Here is a 15,308-nt window from a genome sequence, read left to right as displayed (position 1 = left end):
CTGGTATGCTGACTTCAGACAGCGGGACGCTCCAACCATGGCGGTTGAACGAGCGATGAGTGAGAGCAAACCGGCGATTGAAATAGCCGCTCATAGCGGCGCTCGGCAATGATGTCATCCGGTCTTAAAGGTATATGCGTCCCTTGTTACACAAGATGGGACGCAATTAGGAAAGGAGAAATATGGAGACAAGGGTACCAGAGGTACCAGAACATTACACAAACGTCCCTTTGACCTATTTTTGTTCTCTGTCCTTCTACCTCCTTATTATTTATTCTGGTCACTGAATGTTCTTCTCCCCATGATAACACCTCATGTAAACTACGTCTCCGTTGTATGTTTAATATTTTCATTTTTTCAGATGTGAAAAGAACGTTATTTCCTTTGACTATTGCTTTATGTTTTACATTAGTGTTAGTTGATTATAAGAGCTGATGATTTGCATGAAATAGGCAATACATTAGAAATCCTTATTTTATCACACAAATAGGATGAACGCACTAAGCTATAATACATGTGTTACGTACAGTAGATCAACAATAGTTTTGTTATTTTTAGCACTGTAATTCTAAAGCCAGCCATACATGTGAAATTTGGCTGGTTCAGCAGGGACCGGCCGAATTTCGATCCATGTATGAGAACAGTGGTTGTACAGAAGTTGATCTACCGATACCACTTCTGTACAACCAGCCTGTTGGGTAAATGCTGCCCGATCAGCGCCTCTGACTTTAGCTGGCAGTGCTGATCAGTGTGAGAACACAACAGCTCAGCGGGAGTGATTCCCTCATCCACCTCGAATATGTGGATGGGGGAATAAAGTCAGTTTTTTTTGTTCAACCAACAAAAAACAGAATAATCATTGGGCTGTGCTAGTTTCAGCTCTAATTGGCCTACATTGTTGAAAAAAGCGATTGTTACGGCAAATCATTATTTATTTTTTGGGATGGGACCCAAACATTATTAATGCCTTGGAACTCTTTTTTCACTTTTTCTGCCACTGTTAGCACAAAAAATTGTAGTTTTTTTTTTTTGTTTTTTTAAACAGCCTAAGATTTTTATCTATTTTTAACATCATGCCTACACTACTATGCCATGACCCTGGGTGGGTTATTTACTACATGCCCGCTGAACTTTTTGGTATAGATGCTGAGCAATCACCTTTGTCTATCTGCTTCAACAAAAGTTTCTAACTCCCCTTCACTTAGAAAAGGTCTCTTCGGGGTCCTTTCACATGGACTTTCCGCCCGACGGACTCTGTATGGCTGAGCAGGGATCGATCTGCCCATCCCCACTGGGCAGGCGGATGACAGGTTCATCATCTCTCTCTGTGCTGAGACGGACCTGTCAGATTCCCGCTCTCCTCTATAGGACCACCTGTTCGTTTTCATCCGATCCTATCCAATCTGATCCTCCAGACAGATGGAAAATAGGATTTCCATCCGTCTGGATTTCACGACAGGACATGTCTCCGCTTACATCAGCTGCTCCATAGGGGTGCATGGAGGGTCCTATCAGGTCCGCCTGAAAAACTGACAGGTGGACCTGATCGGAAAGCCAGTGTGAAAGGGGCCTTCTACTTAAAGTTATCAGGTAGGATAACCCGCAAAGAGGTTAAACTGTTAACTCTTTCTACAACATTCTCTCCCCCTGTCAGAACACAACAGCTCAGCTGGGAGAGATCGCTGTACTAATGTCAGATCATTAGTACAGCGGCTCCAACTATAGCTGACATTTTTTTTTTTTTTTCGTTAAACCGATGGGTTGAACAGAAAAAAAAACTTATAGTGTGTACCAGGCTTTAGTCTTGTGGACACTGAGAATGAGTCTATTGTGTTCACCATGAACTTAACCTTCCTGTAGGCCAACAGATACATCTATTCTTTATATCGGTAATGTAAAATCAAGAGTGACAGGAGTCATAACTGCAAAAGAACCAAGCCCGCTAGTCATTGTTAGCCTTTACCACTAGCAAAGTGAAGGCAGTCTCAGGCAGTACCTGCTGTAGAATTAAACATAATTGTTAAGCAAAACAGCCCTTTCCTTTTAAAATTATGCTGAGTGAGAAAACAGTTTGGTTGAGTAAAAAAGGATGTTTGTTGGTGGGTGGTGCCAAGCAATTAGTATCAGGACCTTTAGGGCACTGCATAATCCAGAAAAAGTAAGGTAACACCCTGCTGTGGACAAAAATGCAGTGTGTTTGTAATTGACAAGTTCAAAATACTTGTTTAAATGGAATAGGTACAAAGTCCAAAAGATATGTTTCCATGTGATTGTAAACCATTACATATACCCACTCAAGTGACTAGACTCAGGTGATGCACAGGAATTAAATAAATCTTCCTACATAACCTGTACCTGTTTATCTGCAGCCCTCTCTTCTCTACAGCCTCTTCTCTACAGTCTCCTAAAGCACACATTTTACACAGCATTTCTGAGCTCCAGCAGGCAGGGGTCAGGAATCTGATGTCACACGCGGCACAGCGCAGTGATGAGAGCTGAGTGTAATCTGAGACCTGAGTGCAAAGAACAACTCCCTCTATAAATTTTTATAGGGAAACAAACACAACTGAGTCAATCACCTGTTGTGTATCAGAGGGGGTGAGAGCATTTCTTGGGATTGCCTGGCATCAGGGTAGATTTTATTTCAGAGGTTTACAACCACTTTAATTTTAAGAAACTGCAAATCAACAATGCAGCTTTTGATTATTCATTCTGAATGTTAGATTTTTCATTTAGGTGTAAGATGTTACAATGTATAGCTGTTTTAATGTACTGTTAGTCTGTTCTATGAGTTTTAAGAAATACATAAAAATGTAAGGTAGCACAAAGGCCTAGTGGTTAACGCTTCTGCTTTGCAGCACCGGAGTCCTTGGTTTGCATGTTCTCCCTAAGCTTGTGTGGGTTTCCTCTTACACACCAAAGCCATGCTGGTAGCTAAATTGGCCCTAGTAGGTGTTTGTAGGGACCTTAGATTGTAATCTCCCTAAAGGCAGGGACTGATGTTAATGTACAGTATGTAAAGCACTGTGTAAATTGTTGATGCTATACAAATACCTGTTATAAATATATTTAGCTATAGCAAAATGGTCAGTTATATAACAACTTCAGCCCCGGAAGATTTTACCCCCTTCCTGACCAGGCCCTATTTTGCGATTCGGCACTGTGTTAATGTAATGGACAATTGCGCGGTCGTGCGACGCTGTACCCAAACGAAATGTATGTCCTTTTTTTTCCCCACAAATAGAGCTTTCTTTTGGTGGTATTTGATCACCTGTGCGATTTTTATTCTTTGCGCTATAAACAAAAAAAGAGTGACAATTTTGAAAAAAAAAAAACAATATTTTTCACATTCTGCTATATGACATTCCCAAAAAGAATATTTTAAGATCAAAATGTTTTAACATTTTAGGCCAATTTGTTTTCTGCTACATATTTTTGGTAAAAAAAAATCGCAATAAGCGTATTTTGATTGGTTATTGCATCTACTAACTACAGCAAAGATTTATGTCATTTTTATTGTTTTGTTTTTTTTTACTAGTAATGGCGGCGATCTGTGATGTTTTTTGCGGGACTGCGACATTGCGGCGCACAGATCGGACCCCTAACTGACTTTTTTGACACTTTTGGGGGACCAGTGACATTACTACAGTAATCAGCGCTAAAAATATGCACTGTTACTGTAATAATGCCATTGGCAGGGAAGGGGTTAACCCTGTGGGTGATCAAGGGGTAAAATGTGAGCCTAGGGGAGTGATTCTAACTGTGTGGGGGGGGGGGTGGTTTCTGAGATGACCATAGAGACATGTGATCCTATATAGCAGGATCACATGGGCTCTATGATCATGCTAATTTTCCAAATTTTCCAAATTAACTGTATTGAATTGAATAATTTCCAGTAGAGGGTTTTCTTCCATTGAAGTATTATGGAAAGATCCACGCTTAGGATAGAGGAGGGTAGTAGGGTAAGGGCACTAAGTGTTTCATACATGTTATAGCATCATATGTAATTTATTTAATGCTGTTTTATATGATTATGAGTTTTATGTGATATTATGTTACACTACTGCACTTTTACAACATAAACAACACACCAGGTATAACAATTTAATAACCACTCTATTTATTACATACATATTGGCAGCGCCAAACACTTCCTTCCTTTTTTGCGTTTTCTTCCATTACTTGCTATATCTCTTGTTAACTCAATTGAAAACTATTTAAATAGAAAATTCATAATTCCACCCCAAGTAATGATTCAAATTTCAAATTGAAGTATTCTTAAAGTGTATATGAAGTCCCAACTTTTTTTGTAGTTTGGATAGAGTAAGTAGGTAAGTGTTAGCAACCCTGTCGGTTTTTTATTACTGTCAGTTTTTTGGTTAGACTCATCCTCTCTATTTGACCATATAAATGCATGAGATTGTTTTGCTTATACACTGCTCAAAAAAAATGAAAGGAACACTTTTTAATTATAACATCAAGTCAATTAAACTTCTGGGATATTGGTCTGGTCAGTTAAGTAGCAGAGGAGGTTATTAATCAGTTTCAGCTGCTTTTGTGTTAATGAAATTAATAACAGGTGCACTAGATGGGCAACAATGAGACGACCTCCAAAACAGGAATGGTTTTACAGGTGGAGACCACAGACATTTTTTTCCCTTCTCATCATTTCTGAGTGTTTTTCACTCGTTTTGCATTTGGCTGGGGTCGTTGTCACTACTGGTAGCATGAGGTGATACCTGGACCCTATAGAATTGCACAGGCAGTCCAACTCCTCCAGGATGGCACATCAATACGTGCCATTGCCACAAGGTTTGCTGTGTCTCATAGCACAGTTTCAAGAGCAAGGAGGAGATTCCAAGAGACAGGCAGAGTTACTCTAGGAGAGCTGGACAGGGCTGTAGAAGGTCCTTAACCCATCAGCAGGACCGGTATCTGCTCCTTTGTGTAAGGAGGAACAGGATGAGCACCACCAGAACCCTACAAAATGACCTCCAGCAGGCCACTGGTGTGAATTTCTCTGACCAAACAACCAGAATCAGACTTCATGAGGGTGGCCTGAGGGCCCAAAGTGTCACAGATTGTTTTATTATGTGTATGTGACACTCAAATCTTTACCGTATCAGCTGAAAGATGAACTGTATGAGAATTAGTATAACTAGTAACTAGTCATAATCCAAAAGCTGCTTTTCAGTGTTTTTATGTAGTATTTTTTGTGCTTACTGCATTGAACTGGTTAAAGTTTTATATTTCTAAGAGTGATAAACCATGACAAGCATCAAGCTTCTGAAGTGTCTCAGAACACTCATATGGCCATTAGAGCTATAATTATTCTGAAATTTGTTATGCATGCTCACATTTCACGAAGGCATTGTGGGTGACTAGTTATGAGTCAGTTGATAAACATAGCTAAAAGCAGAGATGTTCTCATCCTATATATATCTTCTGCCTACTGTTTGTAGCCCAATTCACACAAAGGGTTTGTAGAAAAGCATTACTTTACAGATTATTCTTTAAAGAGACCCTGTCATCACCTCTTTTTTGACCACTTTACCACCGGAGGATTTTGCTGTCTTACGTCTGGGCCACTTTTTGCGATTCGGCACTGTGCGACAATTGCGCGGTCGTACGACGCCGTACCCAAACGAAATTTACGTCCTTTTTTCCCCACAAACAGAGCTTTCTTTTGGTGGTATTTGATCACCTGTGAGATTTTTAATCAAAAATCGCTATAAACAAAAAAGAGCGTAAATTTTGAAAAAATACCAATATTTTTCACATTTTTTTTATATGAAATTCCCCCCAAAAAAATGTAAAAATCAAATTTTTTTTAAATTCATGGCCAATTTGTTTTCTGCTACCTATGTTTGGTAAAAAAAATCGCAATAAGCGTATTTTGATTGGTTTGTGCAAAAGTTATTGCGTTTATTAACTAAGGGAAAGATTTCTGTCATTTTTGTTTGTTTTTTTTTTAAACGAGTAATGGCGGCGATCTGCGATTTTTTTTGCGGGACTGTGACATTGCGGCGGACAGATCGGACCCTTGACTGACATTTTTGACACTTTTGGGGGTACCAGTGACATTACTACAGTAATCAGTGCTATAAATATGCACTGTTACTGTAAAAATGACACTGGCAGGGAAGGGGTTAATTTTTATTGGTGATCAAGGGGTTAATGTATGCCTGGTGCTTACTGACGTGTGTGGGGGGAGGGGACTATGTGACACAAGGACAGATCACAGGTTCAGCTATGCTGAACCCTGCAATCTGATCCTGCCTGTCACTTAGGAGATCCGCCGCCGAGAGAGGGGAATGTCTGGTGACGTAGGTCTATGTCGCCAGACATTATCGGGCCACTTTGCCGCAGTAGAGCTCTAGCGAGCAGCGGCAAAGTGGTTAAACATGTACTCATCGTGCCTCTTTGTATGTTCTAGTGATTACCGTTTCACTGCAGCAGAAACTGAAGCATCTGAGAGTGTCTGACCGCTTGGTCCACCTGCTGCTCATGCCGCTCCTTGGTTTGTCACTGGTATTTCTCTACTCGCAGCCCTACCTTGCACTATGCTAAAGTAAGGGAACAAAGGATATTGCATAAACCCACATTCAGCCTGGGTTGTACAGCACGTGCATGAGATCTGGGCAATGCAACACTTTAGCAATAGATCTGTTGCTTCTAGGGCTGCTAACACCACAGACAAAATTGTGCCCAACCCATCAGCACCAGATAATATAGATGAAGGCACCCTTCCAAGGGAACACATATCTACATATCTACAAGTATTTTGGCTTTCACAGAGTTAACAATGGAAGTGAGAATTAGATTGGAACTGCAGGGGACAGGGTCTATTAAACAAAGCTTACTTCAGGTTATTTTTGAAATGACATACACCAAGATATAATAGAAAAGATATAAAAGATATAAAAGATATAAAATATTAAAATATAAAAAAAAAATATAAAATATTTACTTGGATGGCTAAATATCAATACTGATCTAAATATTTTTTCTTCTGCAGAGTTGTGACTGGTGATGAGTGACTCTCAGCAATCCACTTGGAAGCAGGTGTTAATACCCATTTAAAGGAGACACCTCCCCTGGGTGTAGGTGTGGGCCAGGTCTATGCCCCTTTATAGTCATGTGTGGGCGGAGTCTTGGGGAAAAGGGGCATAGGAACATGCTACCCCTGACCTACACCATGTAGGTTTGTAGCCTGTAAAGGAGAAGTCCTTTTTGACCTAGGTTGGGGACTCAAAGTAGGGGAACCTATGATGGAGAGAGAAAGAGAGAGATGGCTGGACTTATAACGTTCAAAGTTATTTGCACTGGATTGAACTGTACTGATGGCCTGATCTGTGAACTTGAAGAAGTGGCTGTACAGAATGTTATCTTATTACTTCACAATAAAAGAGTTGAAAAGCTATTTGTGTGGACATTCTTTATTCAAGAAAGTGGGCTTCATGCTTGGAGTATGCGAGACACAATATGGCGTAGCTTCTCCCATAAGCAGGTATGTACTGTATGTGCTCTATTCCAAGAAGAAGATGGGAGGTGCCCCTGGCCAGTTTGGTGGCCAGTTTGGCGGGAGCCGGCACCGAATAGGGCAGCCAACACAACACAACACAACACAACACTGTTGATCCATCAAAGTTGAGGTCTGCTTTACTGGATGAAATTGTTCAGTTTTAATAGTGAAGTGCCACTAAGATCGGATAAAGAAGGGAATATTTATTCCAAAACCCACTTCAAATCAAGTGGCGGCAATTCTTACCTACATGCCGGTAGCAACCACCATCCAAAAACCCGGAAGTGATATCATGACATTAGTTCTGGGTACTCGGTGCGGAATTAAAAAAACTGACAGCATTCAAAACAGCCAAACTTGGCTTTTTGAATGCTTTTCAGTCCTGAGGAGGGGGTTGGGGTATTTTAGACCTCCAGATCCCTCCTCCACAAGGAGTACCTTTAGAAAAAAAAAAAAAAATTTTTTTACATGTCTGAAAATATCGGCCGATACCGATAGTCGATGACCAAAATATTGGTAGCGGCATTAAAAAAACGATATCGGTCGATCACTAGTTGGGATGTCATGTGGATTGCTGTAAAATCAAAATGGAAGTGGGAGCCTGTACCTGTAAAAACCAGGTACCTATTGCCTCTCCTCCAAAATGTGGCAAAAATAGAAAAGCAGGGGGATGGAGGGCATAAAGCAGAACTTCCCCTTTAGGGTAAAGGTATGCTTTAATGATTGTATTCAGAGATGATACAAGCCCCTTTCCTTGCATTAACAATATTATTGACAGATAAGACCAAGGCAGTAAGGTATCTCCAAGATCCCTAGTGACTCTGTGACTCAATTTGGGACAGCTGGGTTCCCACAAGCACAAAAAGAAACTAAAATAAATGTTTTATTTCTGGCTAGCTTTTATTAATGTCATAATCGTGTAAACTAAGCACCCTCCTAGGCTCCTGAAGACGTACTTATGGAACATGTCGAACCCAACCTTGCCCTCAAGCAATACCAATAAATCAATGTTATATACGATTGAGAATATGCACAAATTATGCCATGGGGTTATTGAGGGTTGCATGTAGTAAGATGTTGCTTTAAGACTATATTACCCTACTTTTGTTTATTATGGCTTTACAAGAAACATATTGTTAGCCAATTGTACAATTTAATTTTAAACTGCAGTCCAGGAGGGTTTATCATAATGACAGAAACACAGCCAAGAGAAAATGTTTTGCTTCAGTGGTCAGTGGGAGGAAAAAATGCCTGCCATCTGTGATCAATGAGAGGAAAACAATACCTGTGATCTGCAGTCAATGGAGGGAAAAATGCCCACCATATGTGGTCAATGGGAGGAAGCAAATGCTTTTCTCAGTGTTGGTGATCAGTGCTGCTATCATTGGTCACAGAAAAAAAGTATTATTATCAAACATTGGTTCTAAGTGGTGAGAAGGGGCGGTTGCAGTGATTGTTCCTCTGTGGGCTGGGGGGGGGGTTCCATGGGGTACTTGCACTCATTTATTGTAGGGGAACTTTGATTGTTAACAGAGGGTCACTGCTACTCAGTGGTAGTAACCGGAGCTATTGGTCCTCAGTGGTGGTTGTAGGAAGCAGCATTGGTCCTCCGTAGGGGTCAGGAGGGGGAACTGCCACTCAGTGAGGGGACAGGTTTCATGTAGACTTTTCTCATTTTGACAAATGGCAGAACTTAAGACTTTAATCGACATAGAACCCACTTTCACAACTCACTCAACTACATGCTGCTGTAACTTGCAAACACATAGGCCGGCACATCCACATCCTCTCTGCCACAGTGGAAGTGAGTAATGGAAGACTTCCTCTGCCTTTTTCTGTGTTTATATGGGACAGGTGCGATAAAGATTTTGTTATTGCTCACTGTAAGGATGTATGCCTCTGCTGTAATCCTACAACCTGCACAGAATGGCGGAGTAAATTCTGTGCCTGGCAACTCCGTGACAGTTAGTAAGTATGATTTATATGTATTCACTTTGACATGCATACCACTAAATATGCTGTACATACACTCATTCACAGTGAAAACATCATATGAAACAGAACATACTTTCTCTTTTGTGTTACAAGGGGATCTTTGATGTACTAACTGATACTGCTCACAGTGCACATATTTGGGTCATGGTAGATTTACTGTATGGAAGATGGTTTATTAGATTCTGTACTTTATGAGTAGGGATAAGTTTGGTTTCATTGGTACCATGGATTTGAGGCAAATCCTGTGTGTTCAAGGCTCAAAGTCCTGGCAAATTTATGATGGAATTTTATTGGGTATCAGTGTATATATAATATTTGGGGTCAGTGTATATATAATGCATAGGGGTCAGTTTATATATAATATATGGGACCAGTGTATATATAATACATGGGGGTCAGTGTATGTACAATGTATGGGGGTCAGTGTATAATATATGGGGTCAGTGTATGTATAATAAATGGGGTTCAGTGTATATATAATATATGGAGTCAGTGTATATTTAACACATGGGGGTCAGTGTGTATATAATATATGGGATCAGTGTATATATAATACATGGGGGTGAGTGTATATATAATATATGGGGTCAGTATTTATATATATAATATATAGGGTGATGGGGGGAGGGCAGTATATACTGTATATAATACATGGGGTGATTGGGGGGTCAATGTATATATATATATATATATATATATATATATATATATATATATATATAATACATGGGGAGGGGCAGTGTGTAAAACATAGGGTGATGGGGGAGTCAGTGTATATATAATACATGGGGGGGTGGTAGGAGGAGGGCAGTGACACAGATGCATTTTACTTTAATTACATCAGTATTTTCCTAAAATACAATACATGTTCATAGGGGGTAAGGGGTTTAATACTATACTAGTGGAAGGGGGTGCTAAAAGTACACTGGTTAGGGGGCTCAAATTATTTCACTTGCCCCAGGTACTGACAACCCACACTACACCACTGGGCGAAAGCACACCACGTCCAGGGTATCAAATGTCTCTGATTGTCCAACTACAGAAGAGCCAAATGTCAGCTTAATTGGTGGGTACCCATCGTAGGGGAACTTCTGAGTCCCAAGGCCTCAGATCTCCAGATCTTCTACCTTCCATAAGGGTAAATGTTTCAGATATTAACTTTTACTTGAACTGGTACTATTGGCAAAGGTCCTACTACCTTGTCAGGGAACTTGCTTGGAGTGGTAGATTCAGCTATCTTACATAGTTACATAGTTACATAGTAGGTGAGGTTGAATAAAGACAATAGTCCATCCAGTTCAACCTGTGTAGGTGTGTGTGGCTGTAATCATCTCACATACCCCTGAATGTTCTGATCCTTGAGATGTAAGTCTAAGAGTCTTTTGAAAGCCACCATACTACCCGCAGAAACCACCTCTTGTGGTAGAGAATTCCACAATCTTGTAGCCCTAACAGTAAAGAACCCCCCACGTTGCCTGAGGTTAAAACGCTTCTCCTCTAATCGCATTGTATGCCCTCGAGTCCTCATGCAATCCCTTCGAATGAACAGCTTTTTTTCTAAGCTGGGATCCCCATTAAGATATTTATAAATTGCTATCATGTCCCCCCTCAGACGTCTCTTCTCCAGGGAGAATAAATCGAGCGATTGTAGACGCTCTTCATAGTCAAGGTCCTCCAATCCCCTAATTAGTTTAGTTGCCCTTCTCTGGACTCTCTCCAGCTCCAACACATCCCTCCTGAGGACTGGCGACCAGAACTGGACAGAATACTCCAGATGCGGTCGGACCAGAGTTTTATAAAGTGGAAGGATTATAGTCTTATCTCTGGAATACATCCCTTTCTTTATGCATGCCAATATTCTGCTGGCTTTGGCAGCTGCCGTTTGACATTGCATGCTGTTGCCTAATCTATCATCAACCAAGACTCCCAGATCCTTCTCCATTTTTGATTCCCCCAAGGGTTCCCCTCCTAACGTGTATTGTGCTTTTATGTTTTTAGTCCCCAAGTGCAAAACCTTACACTTCTCCACGTTAAACCTCATTTGCCATGTCGTTGCCCACTCTGTAATTTTGTCCAGGTCATTCTGTAGGATATCTGCTTCATGCTGTGCAGTTATTGCTCTGGCCAATTTTGTGTCATCTGCAAAAACTGATATCGAACTACTGATCCCGACCTCAATGTTGTTTATGAATAAATTGAACAAGGTTGGTCCCAGGACTGAGCCCTGGGGCACCCCGCTTACTACCTCAGACCAGTCTGAGTATGCGCTGTTTATTACCACTCTTTGGACACGCCCTTTAAGCCAATTCCGTATCCAAGAGCAAACCCTGCTGTCGATACCTGCAGATCTTATTTTATAAATTAAGCGCTTGTGGGGAACTGTATCAAACGCCTTAGCGAAATCCAAGTACACCACATCCACTGGTCTCCCCCTATCTAGCTCACAGCTCACCTCCTCGTAAAATGTTAATAGATTGGTTTGACAAGAACGCCCATTTGTAAACCCGTGCTGATTACTGCTGATGATGTTGTTGTCTTTAGCAAACTCTACGATATAGTCCCTTATCATCCCCTCCAGAAGTTTACATACTATTGATGTCAAACTGACAGGCCTATAATTTCCCGGGATATGCCTCTGGCCCTTTTTGAATATCGGAATCACGTTAGCTTTCTTCCAATCCCCTGGTACATCTCCTGTCCTAATACTGTCAGCAAAGATCAGGAACAGTGGTCTGGATATAACCTTACTGAGTTCCTTGAGTACTCTCGGATGTACGCCATCCGGGCCTGGTGATTTGTTTGTGTTGAGTTTATCCAGCCTTTCCCTGATTTCACCCTCTGTTAGCCATAGTGGCAAGTCCTGTGTATTACTACTAACCAAACAGTCATGGTCAGTGTACCCCTCCGTTTCCTGTGTAAAGACTGACGAGAAAAAAGCATTCAGCACGGTTGCTTTTTCAGTGTCCTCTGTAACCATCCTCCCATCATTGTTAATTATGTGTGCAATATGCTCTGCCCTAGTTTTTTTGCTGTTGATATATTTAAAGAATTTCTTTGGGTTTTTTTTACTATCCTCCGCTATTTGTCTCTCAAAGTTGATTTTAGCCATCTTGATTTCTTGTTTACTTTTCTTATTTGCCTCCTTGTATTGCTCGAAAGTCGATACTGTGCCCTCTGATTTATACTTCTTGAAGGCCAATTTTTTTCCCCTAATAAGTTTTTTGACGCTACGGTTTAGCCAGCCAGGTTTGGCTTTGTCTCTTCTAAATTTATTTCCCATAGGAATGCACTGCAAGATGCCTTTGCCTAATATGTTCCTAAAGCATTCCCATTTTTCCTCTGTGGTCAGGGATCCCAGGGTTTGGTCCCAGTTTACCCTTTCCATCAATGAGTACAATTTTGGAAAGTTTGCCCTTCTGAAGTTTAGGGTTCTTATGTTCCCCACTTGCCTTGTTATATTGTTATTTATACTAAATGTGATCATCCTGTGATCGCTAGAGCCCAGATTGTCCTGGACTCCTACCTGCGAGATTAGGTCTGGGTCATTAGTGATCAATAGATCCAGGACTGCATTTTCTCTAGTCGGAGAATCCACCAACTGTGACATGTAATTATCCAGTAAGGTTTCCGTGAATAGGCGGGCCTTCTGTGAGTGTGCAGTCCCCTCGTCCCAGTCAATGTCGGGATAATTGAAGTCCCCCAATATGACGACTGATCCCAATTTTGCCACTTTACTCATTAGTGCTAAGAATTCCAGCTCTACCTCCTCCCCTTGGTTAGGTGGCCTATAGCAAACCCCCACAATTACTTTCCCCTTTTCTCCTTCCCTATGGAGTTCAACCAACACAGATTCTAAATCCATGCTCATCCCATCCGTAATGTCACTCCTTTCTATCACCTTTATATTGTTCTTGACATAGAGACATACCCCTCCCCCTCTTTTTCCTACCCTGTCCTTCCGGTACACCGAATACCCTTGGATATTGGCCAGCCAGTCATGTGAGGGGTCGAACCAAGTCTCTGTTATTCCCACAAGGTCTATGTCCTCCTCATGTACCAATATTTCCAACTCATCCATTTTATTAGCTAGGCTCCTGGCATTAGCATATACCCCTCTTAGTTTTACGGAAGTTAAGCGCAATTGGCGGTTATGTTTATTCCTGTTTGGTCTGAGATTTTCCCGCACAGACCTGCCAATTGACATTGTGGACCTACTGTCGCTGCTGACCCTACAGCTGCCTTCAGTCCTCTGCTCCCTCCTGACTGACTCTACTTCTGAGCCCTCCCCCCCGTCTCCTAGTTTAAAAGCTCCTCCAACTTGGTGGCCATCTTTCTCCCCAAAAGAGCTGTACCGTCCCCATTAAGGTGCAGCCCATCCTTACTAAAGAGCCGGTAGCCGACTGAGAAGTCAGCCCAGTTCTCCAGGAACCCAAACCCCTCCTTCCTACACCAATTCCTCAGCCACTTGTTAAGTTCCCTAATCTCCTTCTGCCTCTCCTGTGTGGCTCGAGGTACAGGCAGTATTTCAGAGAAAACCACCTTGGAGGTCCTTTTCCTCAATCTATTACCTAAGTCCCTGAAATCGTTCTTAAGGATCCTCCACCTACCTTTAACTTTGTCATTAGTGCCCACATGCACCATGACCGCTGGGTCATCCCCAGCCCCCCCCATCAATCTGTCTGCCAGATCTGCGATGTGCCGAACTCGGGCGCCCGGTAAACAACAAACTGTTCGGTTCACGAGATCTTTTTTACAGATTGCCCTCTCTGTCCTCTTGATAATTGAGTCCCCAACTACCACAACCTTTCTAACCTTTCCTGAGTTACCGCCCCCCTTCTTCCTGGAGCCGACCCCCCCCCCTGGCAGCTGGGGGAGGGCACGTTCTCCAGCTCTGCCACCCCTGAGTTGATATCCCCCTCAACCTGCAACTCGGCAAATTTGTTAGGGTGTACCAACTCAGGATTGGCCTCCCTGGCACTCCTCCCTCTACCCTTCCTAACAGTCACCCAGCTGCGTACCTCTGCTGCTTGCGTCTCCTCTGTTCCTCCCTCCTCTATGCTGGCCCCTACCAGCGCCTGATAGGCAATGTCCAAGCTCCTTTCCAGGTTGTTGATGCCACGCAGTGTTGCCACTGTGTTCTGTAGGTCCAGGATCTGGTCTACCAGAGCAACAAGTCGCTCACATCTTGCACAGCAGTATTCGCCCTCGATTGGTTCATCAAGGAACGCATACATGCAGCAAGAAGTGCACTGAGTAGCATCCGCAATCCTGTTGGACATTATTACCCTCTACTCTATGGGGATAATATTAACGACCTGCTCTTCCTTACCTACACTACCTCTGTCTCCCCTGGTACTAAACCTGGGGTCCTCACCAGTCGCTAATATACTAACCAGTCGCTAAGATACTCACCAGTCGCAAAGATCCAACAGACGCAACGATACTCGCCAGTCGCAAGGATACTCACCAGTCGCAAAGATCCAACAGACGCAAAGATACTCACCAGTCGCAAGGATACTCACCAGTCGCAAGGATACTCACCAGTCGCAAGGATACTCACCAGTCGCAAAGATACCCACCAGTCGCAGGATACTCACCAGTCGCAGGATACTCACCAGTGGCAAAGATACTCACCAGTCGCAAGGATACTCACCAGTCGCAAAGATACTCACCAGTCGCAAAGATACCCACCGGTCGCAGGATACTCACCAGTCGCAAGGATACTCACCAGTCGCAAGGATACTCACCAGTCGTCAAGATACTCACCAGTCGCCAAGATACTCACTAG

Source organism: Pelophylax lessonae (genome assembly GCF_965119305.1).
Source record: "Pelophylax lessonae genome assembly, chromosome: 4".
NCBI classification, from domain to species: Eukaryota; Metazoa; Chordata; class Amphibia; order Anura; family Ranidae; genus Pelophylax; species Pelophylax lessonae.
This window is presented reverse-complemented; position numbering follows the sequence as displayed.